Raw genomic sequence first — 15,900 nt, forward strand, 5'->3', positions numbered from 1 at the left:
ATTTTTGCATAAGGATTGCTTCTCAAAACCCCTTTTGCTAAGAGCACTTGTACCTGGTTGTATAACCAGCTGAATTAAGAAGAATCACTTTTTTGAGCAGTGGGCAGAGAACATGGGGGACAATGCAGCCCCAAAATTGAGTGCCTTGGCCTGAACTAGCCAACTCAATTCCCACTCCCCACACTCACTAATTAAGCTATTAGTGCCTTTGCCTCTGCAGAAAAGCTGGGATTTCATTCAGGCCACTGAACAGCCCTTGTCACTCCATTATCAGATGGAAAATGGGACCTTGATAATTTGCTACTGAGTAAGATTCAGAGATTTTTACATTTTTTAAAAGAAGTTCAAAAATTTTCAAAGTTAAAGTGAAATACACATCTCAAATAAAATTCTTAATTATAACCATTTAAAACACAGCTCTAAGCCTATCATGATGGCTCATGCTGGTAATTCTAGCACTGGGGAGGCCGAGGCACAAAGAAGACTCCAAACTCAAGGCCACTATGGGCTGCAGAGTGGCATTCTGTCCCATCAACCAACCAACCCACCCATCCATCCATCCATCTATCCACCTACCCACCCATCCATCCATCCATCCACCCACCCATCCACCCACTTACCCATCCATCCACCCACTCACCCACCCATCCATATATCCATCCATCCACCCACCCATCCATCCACCCATCCACCCACCCATCCATCCACCCATCCACTCACCCACCCATCCAGCCAGCCACCCACCCATCCATCCACCCATCCACCCACCCACCCATCCATACATCCACCCACCCACCCATCCATCCACCCACCCACCCATCCATCCATCCACCCACCAATCCACCCATCCACCCATCCACCCACCCACCATCCATCCATCCACCCTCCATCCACCCATCCACCCACCCACCATCCATCCATCCATCCACCCACCCATCCATCCATCCACCCATCCACCCATCCATCCATCCACCCATCCATCCACCCATCCACCCATCCATCCACCCTCCATCCACCCATCCACCCACCCACCCATCCATCCATCCATCCATCCACCCATCCGTCCATCCACCCATCCACCCACCCATCCATCCATCCATTTATCCATCATCCAAGTCCACTATAAAGTGAAGTTCATGACAAAGACTGTGTGGTTGGTACTTCAGACAGGGCTTTTTTCACACCCACAAAGGAAATCGCATGCCCAGACTCTTTGGCAGCCCTGACCTGAAGCCCTGTCTCTGGATCTGCCTCTTCTGGACATTCCCTGCAAGTGAAATTCTGTGTGTGTGTGTGTGTGTGTGTGTGTGTGTGTGTGTGTGTGTGTGATGTGTCTTCTTTCACAGCCTTGCTGAGGCTTTTCAATGTTGTGGCATTCCTGACTCTTTCCCCAATTTTTATTATGCTTAAAATAAATAAAATATAATCTTTCAGTGGCCAACTTGGCGATTTCGAGGGCATTTATGATGTGCAGCTGTGGCCACTGCAGCCAGGTTCCCTCCCTAAGCGCACTCCCTGTCCCTCTTCATTCCTGCCTCCGGGACCCACACTGCAACTCTGTCTCCAGTTGAAGCTGCTCTGAGTACCTTGTATAGGGATTCTCCCAACACTAGCAAGCTTCGGAGGACAGCCGCCACTGTCCACCAGAGGCAGTTATGTCTGCCCTGCTTTGCTCATACAGTCATCATTGTGGGCAGTGTCTGTATGGCAGTTTTGCCTGAAACTTGAGTCACTGCTGCTCTGCTGAGAAGCACACAGGTGCGCTCACTGCTAGCCATGTGCTCAGATAGAGAGAAAAAAAGCAAGTGGAGCCCAACCCTGCTGTGCTCCATCTGGAGTGAGCAGCTCGCTCTCCCTTTCTCAGGGAATTGTGTGCTAGGCTAACATGAAGTAATTTCTGGCTCTTTCCTCCTGCATCACTCTCCCTCCTCCTCCTCCTGTGCACTCACTATGGTACTGAATGGTACAAGCTGCAGCTGACCTCAGATCACCCTCTCCAGGTCTGGATTTTGTTGAGGACTTTGGCTTTTGATGATCTGTGATTTCCAGTCCCAGCTTATTTAAATGTGACATATTTAAAGGAATAATCATGGCATATGCTGCTTTGGGGACCATTTTCCTGCCATATTCTATTTTAAAAAGAGAGACCCATCTTGGGTTTCGGGTGGCAATCGTCACCTCAGCAAGTGACTTTTCTGGCTCCAGCAGGAAAGGCCAAGACTACTAGCCACCTTTCATCCCAACTGCTTTTCTTAGGGACGTGATGTGAACAATCCAAACATTTAAGAGCTGATGTTCATGACTCATGACGGACTGCACAGCACTTTCAAGTGGGACTCGACTGTTTGCCAGTGGCACAGGAGGAAGGACAGATTTACCTTTAGGTAAATGATGACTACTTACCAGCTATTTTAGAAGATAAGTTAATTAGGACCCTAGGGTCTATATATGTATTCCCTTAGCTTTATCAACATAGTATGTCCATATAAATTGGGGTAGTTTTTCTTTAGTCTAAACTTACAAACTGTTTGTGGGATTTGGAGTTCTGACTTATCCCTTACCACACCACAGAAGTTTCCACAGGAGGTCTTTGAGCTTCATCCTGTCCTGACAGGAAGTACTGGCTAAGCTTCATCCACTTTCATAACCACACTCGGGTCTCTGGTTATTTAACACACAGCCCTTTCCATGGTGCATACTGAGACCCCTCTCTCCTCCCTACACTCAGGAATATCTAAAGAGTATCTCAGAGCTGCATGTGGAGCCGAGAGAGCGGTGGGGAAATGGGGAATGAGGTGTAGAAGACCCACAGATGTGTCCACTCCCTTGCAAGTGCTGGGCCAGGGTGAACAGTCACTGACATACAAAGGATGAAGAACCGTGTCTGCAGTGTCACTGTGAAGCACTCGGTTGAGGAGGAGGAGAATTCTCTTTTCCTTACCTGTCCACCAGAGGCAGTTATTTCTGGAAGCTGTGCCCTTGCATTTATAGACAAATTCCGCCCTCTCTCACATCTAGCACAAACACACTTCCACAAGTCTGGAGTGAAAAGTTCCTGACTGGAACACCCCTTGACCCAGACTTGGGCCTTAATGGATAAATGCCTAGAAAAGCAACACTTTAAAATATGCATATGACCGTGAAATATCTACAAACACCACACAAAAGGAACACGGAGAATTGAGCAGCCTCCTGCCCTTTGAGCTTTCTATTTACATGCCTGGCAGACACACGGGACATGTGGGATCCATATTTTTTTCAGCCGCATGTGCTTTGAGTCATTGGAAAGACAGAGGTCTCAGTGACGGCAAGCATGCCAGAGCACCCTGACCCCACGTAGCAGTGGCAGTCACGTGCAGGGTGCGGGTCATGGCTCCCTGACCCTCCATCTGCTCCTCTTGATGACAGAGGGACCATCTTATTCTTGTGTGGCTCGCCCCCTCCCTCAGCTGGCCGATGCTGTGCCCAAGGCTTGGCAAGCAGCAATGGATCTTGACATGGCCATCCCGCTTTTGACCCAGTGTTGATTTGGAAGAGCAGGAGCAACACAACAGCACAGCCACATAGTCTCTCACACACGTGACCTTGTACGTGTGTGTGTGTGTGTGTGTGTGTGTGTGTGTGTGTGTGTGTGTGTGTATGAGCTCACTGTGTTGCTCTTGAGTATCTTGATATGTGTGCCCTCAGGTTATGTGAGGACAGACACCGATGGCAGCGTAGGGAGGAGGCAAGCCATCGTTGAAACCAAGCAGCAGGAAGCTGAGCAGAACAGGGACTCACAGGCTGTGAGAAGGTCCGTGGGCTGGATCTGAAGCCACCACTCCGCATGGCTCAGTCTATGCAGCACTGGCTTTTATACCTTGTCCCTTTAGTTGAGATTTCTCTATCCAAACTCAGTTGGCCGACCGTGGGAACAGCCTGTACTCCTATGTGTGACCAGAAGAATAGTGCCTTGACAGCACAGTCACTGAAGCTCAGGACAACTGTCACCAAGTGGCAACACCACACTGTCAATGCAGTGAGAGGAGGCCCAAGGAGCATACAGGGTGCTCCACACCACCTCTCTCCTGAAGCTTTCGGAATGTTGCCTTGGGTTTCTTTAAAAAAAGAAAGAAAGAAAGAAAGAAAAGTAAAACATTCCACACATAACCCCAATTCTCCCACATCCCAAAGTGGATCTGAGTGCAGTACCACAATGAAGGCTGTGCATACATGTGCACACACACATGCACACACACATGTGCACATGCACACACAAATGCACACATGCATGCACACACGTACACACACACAAAATTAGTACAGAAGCTCCTTTGTCAAGAGCCTGGAGAGACACCTGAATCCTAGGGAAGGAAGAACTAACATGTGTGGAAGAGAGTGACAAAGGTGAATAGAAGGAGCAAGTGGACCTGTGAGTGGCACTGTGGTTAGGAAATCATTTTGTTCCCTCCGCGGCCAACTCTAACAAACGCTCACAGCTTGCAGCTCTAAATCACAAACACGTTATCTTACCTTCATCTGGAAAACACACAGAACAGCTGGGAGAGTAAGCCTGACTACAAGGCACACTTCCTGATGCTCTACCCCAGATCACGATGCATCAGAACACACTGTTGTCACAGCCCAGAACTCTGTTCGGACTAGAGCAGCTGCCTGAATGCGGCATTGTCACCTCATCACACATAAAGTGTCCTGTGAACAGTTTCTGAGGGGGAGACAAATGTCAGCCAGCAGGAAACACAAAATGCAGACTGCACAAAGCAAGAGAAGGGGTGCAGTCAGCCAAGACGTCAGCAGGATCTTGAGCATGCCTCAGAAGCTGCACTGTCCTGTGCCTGTGAGAACAAGAAGAGCAGAGACCACAGACACGTCCAACATCAAGCATGGCTGAACCTAACGCAGAAAGGCTCGCTGGCCTGACAACACACCCAAGTATTCCTGTTTTGCCAGCCCTGACTACTGCAGGCACTGCTGCTCTCACCGTCTCACCTGTGCTCTGAGGGCAGTCTCCAGCCTCAGAAAGCCCTGGACACTTGTGTTGCTTCTTGTGAATGTGGAGAGGCTCCTTGAAGGCCCACATCCGCAGTCTTTTAGTGTGCCTGGTCTGCAGACTCCTCAGAGGGTCAGATTCAGCATGGTGCCCCCGCTGACTCCAGGTGTTCACACAAGCATTTGAAGTTGGCATGTGCACCACAGGGCAAGAGGACAGAGCTGGTGCAGATGGCCGGATCTGAGCCCAGGCCAAAGGGGTGGTGGCCGAGGAGATAGTGCATGTTAAGATGATGTTTGACATAACAACACTTTTGAGTGTGTTCTTAGCCTAATATCAAATGGTAAATTTTAACAAAGCAAAACCAGACTTACTTTTGCCCCCACCTATGCAATTAAAGGTCACCCATTTCTTTAGAACCTTTCTCGGGAGTAAACAAAGATGTCTAAGGTAGGTGTCTGCTGCTGTGATAAGACGACATGACCGTGAGCAACTTGGGGAGAAGAGGGTTTGTTTCCACTCCCACTTCAAGGTCCACTATTGGAGGAAGCCAGGGCATGAAGGTAAGCCGGGCAGGAAGGTAAGCCGGGCAGGAAGGTAAGCCGGGCAGGAAGGTAAGCCGGGCAGGAAGGTAAGCCGGGCAGGAAGGTAAGCCGGGCAGGAAGGTAAGCCGGGCAGGAAGGTAAGCCGGGCAGGAAGGTAAGCCGGGCAGGAAGGTAAGCCGGGCAGGAAGGTAAGCCGGGCAGGAAGGTAAGCCGGGCAGGAAGGTAAGCCGGGCAGGAAGGTAAGCCGGGCAGGAAGGTAAGCCGGGCAGGAAGGTAAGCCGGGCAGGAAGGTAAGCCGGGCAGGAAGGTAAGCCGGGCAGGAAGGTAAGCCGGGCAGGAAGGTAAGCCGGGCAGGAAGGTAAGCCGGGCAGGAAGGTAAGCCGGGCAGGAAGGTAAGCCGGGCAGGAAGGTAAGCCGGGCAGGAAGGTAAGCCGGGCAGGAAGGTAAGCCGGACAGGGATTTGGAAGCAGGAACTGATGGAGAGGCCATGGAGTGATGCTTACTGGACTGACCCTCCTGGCTTATTGTTTTATTATAGCACCCAGGACCACCAGGCTAGGAGTGGTACTGCCCACCATGAACTGAGCCCTCCAATGTCAATCATCAATCAAGAAGAAGCACCAAGGGACTCTAACTTCTGTCAAGTTGACATAAAACTAGTCAGCACAACATCTGTAGCTGCAAATCAAGTAAAAATTACATGTGCTGGAGAAAGGGGGTGGGAGACTTTAAAACTATAGTGCACCTATAATAGTAAAGAGTCCAAGACTCTTCAGAAATGTTATTTTACCCTCTTCTTTCTGAGTCTTTCTCCCCATCCCTAGCTCGAACCCCCACACACACTTTCCCATTTGTCTGATCAGCTCGCCTGCTGTTCCCCATTATTGCCCCTGCTCCCCACCCACATACCCTGACAACGGTCTCCTCTTTTACTTTCCTGGCTTCTGCAGTTACTCCAGGATATGGGCTGACATTTGAAGATGTAGAGCGCAGAGCTTCAGATGAGAGAGCACAAGTGGTACTTGTCTTTTTGGGTCTGGGTCACCTCACTCAATATGACCTTTTATAGTTCCATGTGTTTACCTGAAAGTTTGTCACTTCACTTTTCATTACAGCTGACACATACTCCATAGGGCATAGGTATCACACGTTCCTTTCCACTTACTGGCTGAAGGACACTCAGGTTGTCCCCACTTCTTAGACGCTATGAACACTGAACATGGCTGAGCAAATCTCCGTGGAATAGGCTGTCTAGTCCTTCAGGCACATGCCGAGAGGAGGTACAGTGGTGTCAGACGGCAGAGTTATTTTAGCTTTTTGCGGATTCTCCATACTGGTTTCCAGAGTGTCTAGATCAGTTTATAATCCCACCAACAGTGAGTGGGGGTCCCCTTTCCCCTACACCCCACCCAGCATCTGGTGTTGGTTGTTTTGTTGATCTTTGCCATTCTGACTGTGGTAAGATGAAATCTGAGTTGTTTTAATTTGCATTTATTTACTTGCTAGGAATGATGAATTTTTAGATATTTCTTAGCCATTATTTTCTTCTTTTGGGAGCTTATTGTTCTAATCCCAGGTCCATTTTTTTGAACGAGTCATTTGTTTTCTATTTTTTTGGGGTGGGTGTCTTTATATATTGTGGATATTATTAGTGTTCTGTCAGATGTATACCTGTCAAAGGCTCAGTTCCACTCTGCTGTCGTCCTCAGGTCGGTTGCTTCCTTCGCTGTGCAGAAGCTTTCTGGCTTTGTGAAGTCTTGCTTGCCAACTGCTGGCCTCAGTTCTTGCTCAGATAGAGTCTTCCCCACAAAGCCCTCTCCCCCGCCTGCGCCACAGGGGGCACTGCTCAAGCTCTCCTCTAGCAGCGCTAGTGCTTCCAGCTTCACGTTTAGGTCTTTGAGCCATTTGGAGTAGTTTTTGTGCAAGGTAATAAACACAGTCTCATTCTTAACGTGGGCATCCAGTTCTCCAAACGCTAGCGGCTGGAAATGCTTTCCTGTATCCAGCTTGTTTCTGGCATCTTTGTCAAACACTAAACAGCTCATATTTGGGTCTTTCATTTTGATCCATTGGTCCTTATGTCAATATTGTTTTTATTACTATGACTCTGTAATACATGCAAATATATATGAAAAATTCCCATCTGGGCTGAGGGAATGCTCTCTCCAAGACCCAGAGACCATCTAAGACACCCCAACACCAGGCCTGAGAGGCTTTGTCTAAGAGATCCCCAAGACATTACAGCCTACTGCTGCTGCTCTTTGGTTGTGCGCGGGGTGGAAGAGTAGTCCTTGTTGCTGAAGACAGCCTGCACTTCAGACACACGACCTAGAAGTCCTCGATCTAGAGCTCACCTGCATGCCCCTCCCTGAGGACTAGCTCTCACAGTACCAGAAGGCACCATGCAAAGCTCCAAAGGAGCAAAGCAACTAACAGTCCTCCCCAGCTGTGGTGACTATTAATTACAATGAGCAGCATGTCACAATAACCCCAAGAGTACAGTAGAGCCAGGCTTACCTCAGCAGTGACCTACAGAAGCCCAGCTCAACAAGAGGGGACTCATGCCTAGTACCAGAGACCTAGCCAACTTCCTGGAGATTGTGAATTCACAGATTATGGACAACCTATGGCTGCCATGATACCAAACCAGCATAATACCTCAGTACACTCTAAATATTATTCTTTATGCCCAACAGAGACTGTGCAGACAACCACAACCAGTCAAAAATGAAGAGCGACCGAGCCTAGTCACAGTGTACACATCTACAAACCATTTCCCCCACCTAAGACTCAGGGACCATTGCTGAAGTGTGTGTTTGTGTGTGTGGGGGTGTCTGTGGTGAAGGGTGGGATGGTGGTGGTGAAGGGTGGGAAAGTGGTGGTGAAGGGTGGGAAGGTGGTGAAGGGTGGAATGGTGGTGGTGAAGGGTGGGATGGTGGTGGTGAAGGGTGGGATGGTGGTAGTGAAGGGTGGGAAGGTGGTGAAGGGTGGGATGGTGGTGGTGAAGGGTGGGATGGTGGTGGGATGGTGGTGGTGGTGAAGGGTGGGATGGTGGTGGGATGGTGGTGGTGGTGAAGGGTGGGATGGTGGTGGTGAAGGGTGGGATGGTGGTGGTGAAGGGTGGGATGATGGTGGTGAAGGGTGGGATGGTGGTGGTGAAGGGTGGGATGGTGGTGGTGAAGGGTGGGATGGTGGTGGTGAAGGGTGGGATGGTGGTGGTGAAGGGTGGGATGGTGGTGGTGAAGGGTGGGATGGTGGTGGTGAAGGGTGGGATGGTGGTGGTGGTGAAGGGTGGGATGGTGGTGGTGAAGGGTGGGATGGTGGTGGTGAAGGGTGGGATGGTGGTGGTGGAATGAGGTAAGATCCAAAGCGTTGGGGAGCTTCCTGTAGGACTGTGTCTCCTAGTACTGTCAGAAGTACACCTATACATGCGCACCAACATGGCTGCCTACACGTGAGCTGAGTAAGGACAACAGCAGACATGCTACAGGCCACTTGAGGAACGCTGAGAGTGGGAGAAACAGCCTCTCCAGGGAAGAGAGCTGCATACTCATATGGGCAGTCCTAAAAACATATACAAACAATGTCATACAGACCAACAGGTTGTACTTATGCACTTAGGAGCATGCACTACTAAGACAGTAGAAAGAGGCCATCAATTCAAAGGAGAGCAAGGAGTGGTGTGTGGGAGAGTTTGGAGGAAGCAAAGGGAGTAGGAAAATGATGTAATTATGTTATAATCTCAAAAAAAAAGAAAAACATTTTAACTTAAAAATGGCTTTTTAAAACTTTTTACTCCTGAAATGTGTGAACTAGCCAGCTCCACTGCTCACTTTATCCTGAGATAAAAATCCCTCAGGGAAAGAAGGAAGAAGCAATGCAGCTCTCACAATTAATATTTTTCTGGCAAAATGCATAGAAGAAGATAAGTGTTAACCTTAGTTCTCATTTTGGTCTTGTGAATGAGGCAGAAAATGCTTCTGTGAGCTTCCTGTACCTCCACCCTCACACAAGCAGGGGCCTCCCAGTGTCTCACAGGCCAGTGTGCACAGCTGTGACTGTGGAAGCATGGTTTGCTCATTCTCCTGAAAATATGAGCAGGCAAGTACTGCAGTACGTGATGGGGTGCAGAATGGTCCCCATGCCCTCCAGCACCCGTCCATACAGTCACACTGAGAAACCCACACTGCCACTTCTTGTCACTAGAATAAAGCCATTACTCTGGTGACTGTACCTCCTCTGGCAGGTGGGAGCGACACTTCCTCACTAAGGGCTGGCCTACAGTGACCCTCTGAAATAAAAGGGGGCTTTGTTGATCACAGTTGAGGGAAACACCCCAGAGCCAAGCCCTGTCCAGCTGCAAGTCAGTGATGAGGGCTGGCTGTCGGGAGCAGCAGAGCACTGGTGTAACTCCAGCAGAGGTCAGCATGGCAGATTCAATCCAAGACATGACAGGCTGACACCATCAAGAGAGGAGCCCAGGGTCAGGCCATTTATTAACTTGGAATCCCACTGAATACTCATGTTCAAACGTGTGTGTTGAATACACATCATGAAATACACAGTGGGGTTCCTTGGGAGTGCCCATCTTCCTGCCCTGCAACTGAAAGACCCTATCCCTCCACATACACACATGCACACTCACATAGAAGTGCCGACGCTGCTCCCGTCCAGCAGGAAAGACACCAACACCGGGAACTCTTCTTGCAGCAGTTTTTATTCAGGATCCTTGACTACCAGAGTGATCCCGGGAAAAGCTCCCACAGAACCTTTATAGTGTGCCTGTCCTATCAGAAACTGCCACGTCATCACTCCTGGTTGGTGCATTCGGATCACACCACCTCACGCTATGTCTTGTTCGAATCACGCCACCTTACGTCATGCCTTCAGGCATGCACATAAGGGGCTTGCTCACTGCGCATGCGCAAAAGGGGGCGCATTGCGCCGGAGAAGCAGCAGGGGCGCTGCTATCTGTGGCTCTCCACATAGAAGCACATGCATGCACACACACAAGCACATGCATGCGTGCACACACACAAGCACTTACACACATGCATCCTTACACATACACACACACACAAGCACTTACACATACACACGCACATACAAGTACATGCAGGCACACCCAGAGCACATACACACTTACATCCTCCCACACAGACACAAGCACATGCATGCTTGCTCTCAACACACACAATCACATGCATGTGCGCACGCACAAACACACACACATTCACCTTTCAGTATTTAAGTTATGACAGCAATGCTTCCTCCTGGTATGATGTGTGTGTGTGTGTGTGTGTGTGTGTGTGTGTGTGTGTGTGTGTGTGTGTGCAGAAAGGAGAGAGAGACAGAGAAAGAGAGACCTGGTTGTAGAAGTGGCAGCATGTGGAGGAAAGCTGTAGATAAATTTCTTAAGTCTCATGACTTGGTTACTTTCATCTTTCTTGATGAAGAAAGGTCTCCTCTGGGCTTCATCCCGTTCCTGCGGAGTCCGTCAAGGCCCAGGAGGCTTCCCTAGGCCTTCTTTGCTAAGCAGCAATCCTGGGCCTGAGCTCCTGGCTGCACTCCTGAAGGGTAACTCTGGCCCAGCCCAAGCAACCAGACCATTAGCAAAAGCTTCAGTTTCTGTAGCTGTGAAATGTGATTGATAATCGGTGTTAGGGTTTGGCGAGGACTGAACGGGCAGGAAGCACACAATGACCGGCTCCACACAGTGTGCACCAAGGCAAACACAATAAATCCTGGACTCTACTACCCTTAGAGAGGGAAAACTAAAAACGAGCCATCTCTGCCATGGACGCTCACATTGGCCTGATCTGGAACTCCAGGCTGAGGAAGAATTGTGAAGTGTGTGGACAGGCCTTGGGTCAGTGGCAGCACCTGTTCATGGCTGGGTGTCCCCTCACGGCAGGGGTCTGGCAGCTGAAGCCCGTGGCGGGAGCCCAGACCCTCTTCTTTACTCAGCAGGAGGGCAGTAACCCAGCTTCCCAGTGAGAAGTGACTGCTTAGGGAACTAACAGGATGAAACAGGCAAAGCTCTGGCCTTTCCCTGTGTGTGAAGAGGCCCATGGGGAGCACAGCAGAGCTGCAGTTGGCATACTCCAGGCAGGTAGGGAACCCCACAGCCCCACCGGGAGGCATGGCTTGTTGGGAAGCTGAGGAAATACTGTCATAACCCGAGAGGGGGCTGCTGGGTACTGAGTACAAGGCATTTGAATCTGCCTGTAAGGGCAACATGGCAATCTTGCAGGTGTGCATGTGTGCATGCGCGCCCCCTTCTGGGCCGTGGAAGACCCTGAGCTACAGAAGGGCCTGGTTGCCCAGGAAGTAGTAGCAAGAAGTCCTGTCACTTAAGATCATGGTCAGGAAGCTGGCGAGCCCTGTGGCTCAGGATGTGGGAAGAGGGTAGGAAGGGTCTTACAGCTCAAGATCAGGCCTCCTGGGGAGAGTAGTGTTGCAGAGTCTGGGTGCAGACACCTGTATGAGGCACCGGCGCACTGAGACTCTCTACAGGCACGAGGAGGAGGCTTGTTTATGCTCCGTAATTGGGGGGAAAAGTAAATCACAAAGCATTGGGAAGACTTCAAAATGTCCAGCAAGGGTCTTCAGGTTCTAAAGGGAGCCGTTAGCCTGCCCCTGCAGGCTCTAAAGGGAGCCGTTAGCCTGCCCCTGCAGACAAAATCATGCAACAACATGCTTCAGACATAATTGGCTGCCAGAACATCTCAGCTCTGGATTTTTAGTGGACTCGATGCTGGCCTGCACTGGCTAGCAGCATTCTGTCTGAGAAATTACTGCAGCCTGCATAGGAGTTGCTGGGCTGTCCTCTGATGGCCTGGTACCCTGTCCTACCATTAAAGAACAGTGCATAAATAATTATGGTCATTATTAATAAATGATGATTAATCTTCTTAAGCAGGATTGAGTGTGCAGGCTGATGAAGCCAACTTCTTTCTGGTCATAGACATGAACTCTTAACAATGCTATAATGACGCAAATGGATTTTTATTAGAATTGAACTTTTAAAAAATATTGGTATTTCAAAACAACAGAGAAACTTTCAGAAGGATTCTCAGACGCTGCCTTACTCCCATCTTCATGAGGACTTGCATCATAGTGCCAACTCAAAATGCACAGAAAGCCAAATGAACTCCCACAGTTGGAATTCTGCTTCAAACTTATACATTTGTCATGTCTAAATTGGCTGCACCTTGGTTCTTGCCACAGTCGGCTTCTCTGTTGCTGAGATAAAATACTGACCAAAAGCCACTGGGGAGAAGGCTGGTTTGGGTTCTGCACCTCTACACAGCCCATCATTTAAGTGACAGAGTAGGAAGTCAAGGGGACACAGGAGCCATGGAGGAAGTCTGGTCGCTGGCGTGCTCCTCAAGGCCTGCTCAGCTTTCCTCCTTAGATACCAGGCCCACATGCCCAGAGGTAGCACCAGCCAACAGTGGGCAGGGCACATAGTTACTAATCAAGTGAAATATGCTGTTTCTTGCCGGAGTGTGCGCAGTCGGCTGGGTTGGAGGCTGAACAGTCTGAAGGGCTGGAGGTGTCCTGTGTCTTATATGTGTATCTTCCACAGTACTACAGGAAGGGCATGTGCTACAGCCCTCTACCCGACCCCCAAACACAGCAGTAAGCCCACAAACATGAAAGACCTCCCTCGCAGCTCTATTTTGATAGTTCTGTGATCTCCGGGCCAGCTAGTGGGGCATATGCAGGAGAAAACAACGGAGACCAGCCTTCAACAAGGTGTGAGGCAAAGGCTGACACTCAAGGTTTTCATCTGACTTCCACACTCACTGTGGCACCAACACATCCAGGATATTCTCTCTCTCTCTCTCTCTCTCTCTCTCTCTCTCTCTCTCTCTCTCTCTCTCTCTCTTCACACACACACACACACACACACACACACACACACATACACACACACATGTACAAACATAAATTGCGATAAATTAGTTTTGGTAACATAAGATATTACAATATTTTAAAATTAAATACTTTTATCATTTTTGTCCTCAGAATAAATATTGCTTTAAATATCTTCAAAAAGAATAGTTCAATATAAAACTCCACTAAAATAGGCAAGTGGTCAGTTAAATGTCAAAGACCAAGAAAAAGGTGGAAATATCATACCAGGAAACTGCTTCAGAGCCTCTGGTCCAAGAAATAATAATGCCAAGTAAAAGCTTGGCTGCTACTATATATCCTAGTAAAAAATTACAAAATAACATTCATTCAAACACTAATTATTTTATATTCACACTAAACACTTTTTCTGAATATGAAACTATAACGCTCTTACCTGCCTGATAGTTCAGTGTGGAGAGAAGCAAGGGTGCCCTTGGTATGGTTTCATCGTGACGAACACAGTAAATAATTCTAATGCTCAGGACACATCAGACAGCACCATTTAGATTGCATCTCTGGTAATTATCATGTTAAAAATCAGCAGTGGTTTTCAACAAGGAAGTAGTATAAACATTTGCAGGCATGAAAACCTGAGTCACTGCAATGTAACGGTAATGTGTGCTCACAGCAGAGACTGGGTACCTCATGATGTCCAAGCCAGCATGGGGCAGTGTAGGAATTGTGCTCTTAAAATGACCCAATCCACAGAAAATGGTTTAGGTGACAGACTGAGAGCCCTATGGAGGGTGACACAGACGGCCTCTAGGGCTGGTCCTCAGGAGGCATAACTCTGTGACATTATGGTGGGTGAGGGAGCTGGCTAGAGGGGACAGTGGTGTATGTAGCTCAGAATGCTCACTAGAAATGCCACAAAGATCCAGCACTGGGACTGTGATGAGCAGCAAGGGGAAGAGGGTGAGCATCGAGCTTACCTCACTGCTGCAGTGTCCTTGCAGGTGTCCCTGAGTGCCTGATACAAACAGCACCACTGAGTCACTGCAGCCACTGGGGAGTGAGCAGTGTAATCCTGGGCCAACCCTAACCTCACAGCTCAGCCAGACTCACAGCAGACAAAGGGGAAGGCAGAGAAGCCACGCCAACAGGACTGCCCCCACCAGTCCACGGCAGAGTTTATCTAGGGTAGGCAAGGGCATGGGGCCTTCCTTTAGTGCCTATGGCGCAATAAAGGGTCAGGAAAGCCCTAGATTCCTTCCTCCAAACACCTACTTTTCTATTATCTTGTGGTTTCACAACCCACACCAAATATCACCACTAGCTTCAGATGACAGGCACGCAAGCACGGCTGCACACTGCTGGTCAGAGAAATCGACTGGCTTGCCCATAACTTGTATTGTTTCAAAGGCTTCAGTCTGTAAAACAGTTGGCATCATGGCAGCTTGTGCTTAGTGTTTGGTACTAGACATCCTGTATAGAACCATGGCTATAAAACGCACACCTTATATAGACCAGGCACCTGGTGCACTCCGAGATTCACTCTGAAGTTCACTTCTCCCGTCTATAAAAGCCGTTTGTTTTCATCTCTCCTGTTCCCAGCCACTCTTGCTGCCTAACACAGAGGCTAACACATTCAACGGTTCTGGACACACTCCAGGGAATTTCCGAGAAAGCTCACATTTGAATTTGCTGAGACAAAAGAAAAAGTCTGCAAAAACTAGTGTGTTCTGAAATGCAGCCCAGTAAGTGGACATTCAGAGAATGTGGGAACAACGGGCTCTCAGTCACAGAGGCTCAGCGAGTGACAGCACTGCTCACCTTGGGCACCTGGCTGTGTTGGTTGGTGCTACCACTGTTATGATGAGGCAGCCCAGGCAGAGGCTCAGCGCTCACCATCAGAAGCAGGAAGAACAGGGTCTCAGGCAGGGCAGGAGCCTGGAGGCAGAAGCTGCCACAGAAGCCGTGGAGGGTGCTGCTCACTGGCTTGCTCGTCATGAGTTCGCTCAGCCTGCTTTTTTACAGAACCCAGGACCACCAGCCCAGAGGTGGCACCACTTGCCCTTAATCACTGGTTAAGAAAATGGAGAGGGAAGAAAGGGAAGGGGAGGGGAGAGAAAAGCACTGGGAGGGAGGGGGGAGGGAAAGAGAGAGGGAGGAAGGGAAGGAAAGCTGCGACTGGGATGTAAAGTGAATAACTCAGTCAATTAAAAAAAAAAAGAAACAAAAAGAAGATGCCTGTTGGGCATGATGGCACAGGCCTTTAATCCTAATGCTCAGGGATACAGAGGCAGGTGGATCACTGTGAGGTGGAGGCCAGCCTGAGCTACAAAGTGAGTCTAGGACAGCCAAGACTACACAGAAAAACTGTGTGCAGAAAAGGAGGAGGAGGAGGAAGAGGAAGAAGAGGAGGAGGAGGGGAAAGAAAAAAATTTGTAGCAGGCTAGGCATGGTGTTGCATGACAAAAAGAGAAAAAGCCTTATAGAGGC

This window comes from Acomys minous (assembly GCF_964271855.1).
Source record: "Acomys minous genome assembly, chromosome: 3".
NCBI lineage: Eukaryota > Metazoa > Chordata > Mammalia > Rodentia > Muridae > Acomys > Acomys minous.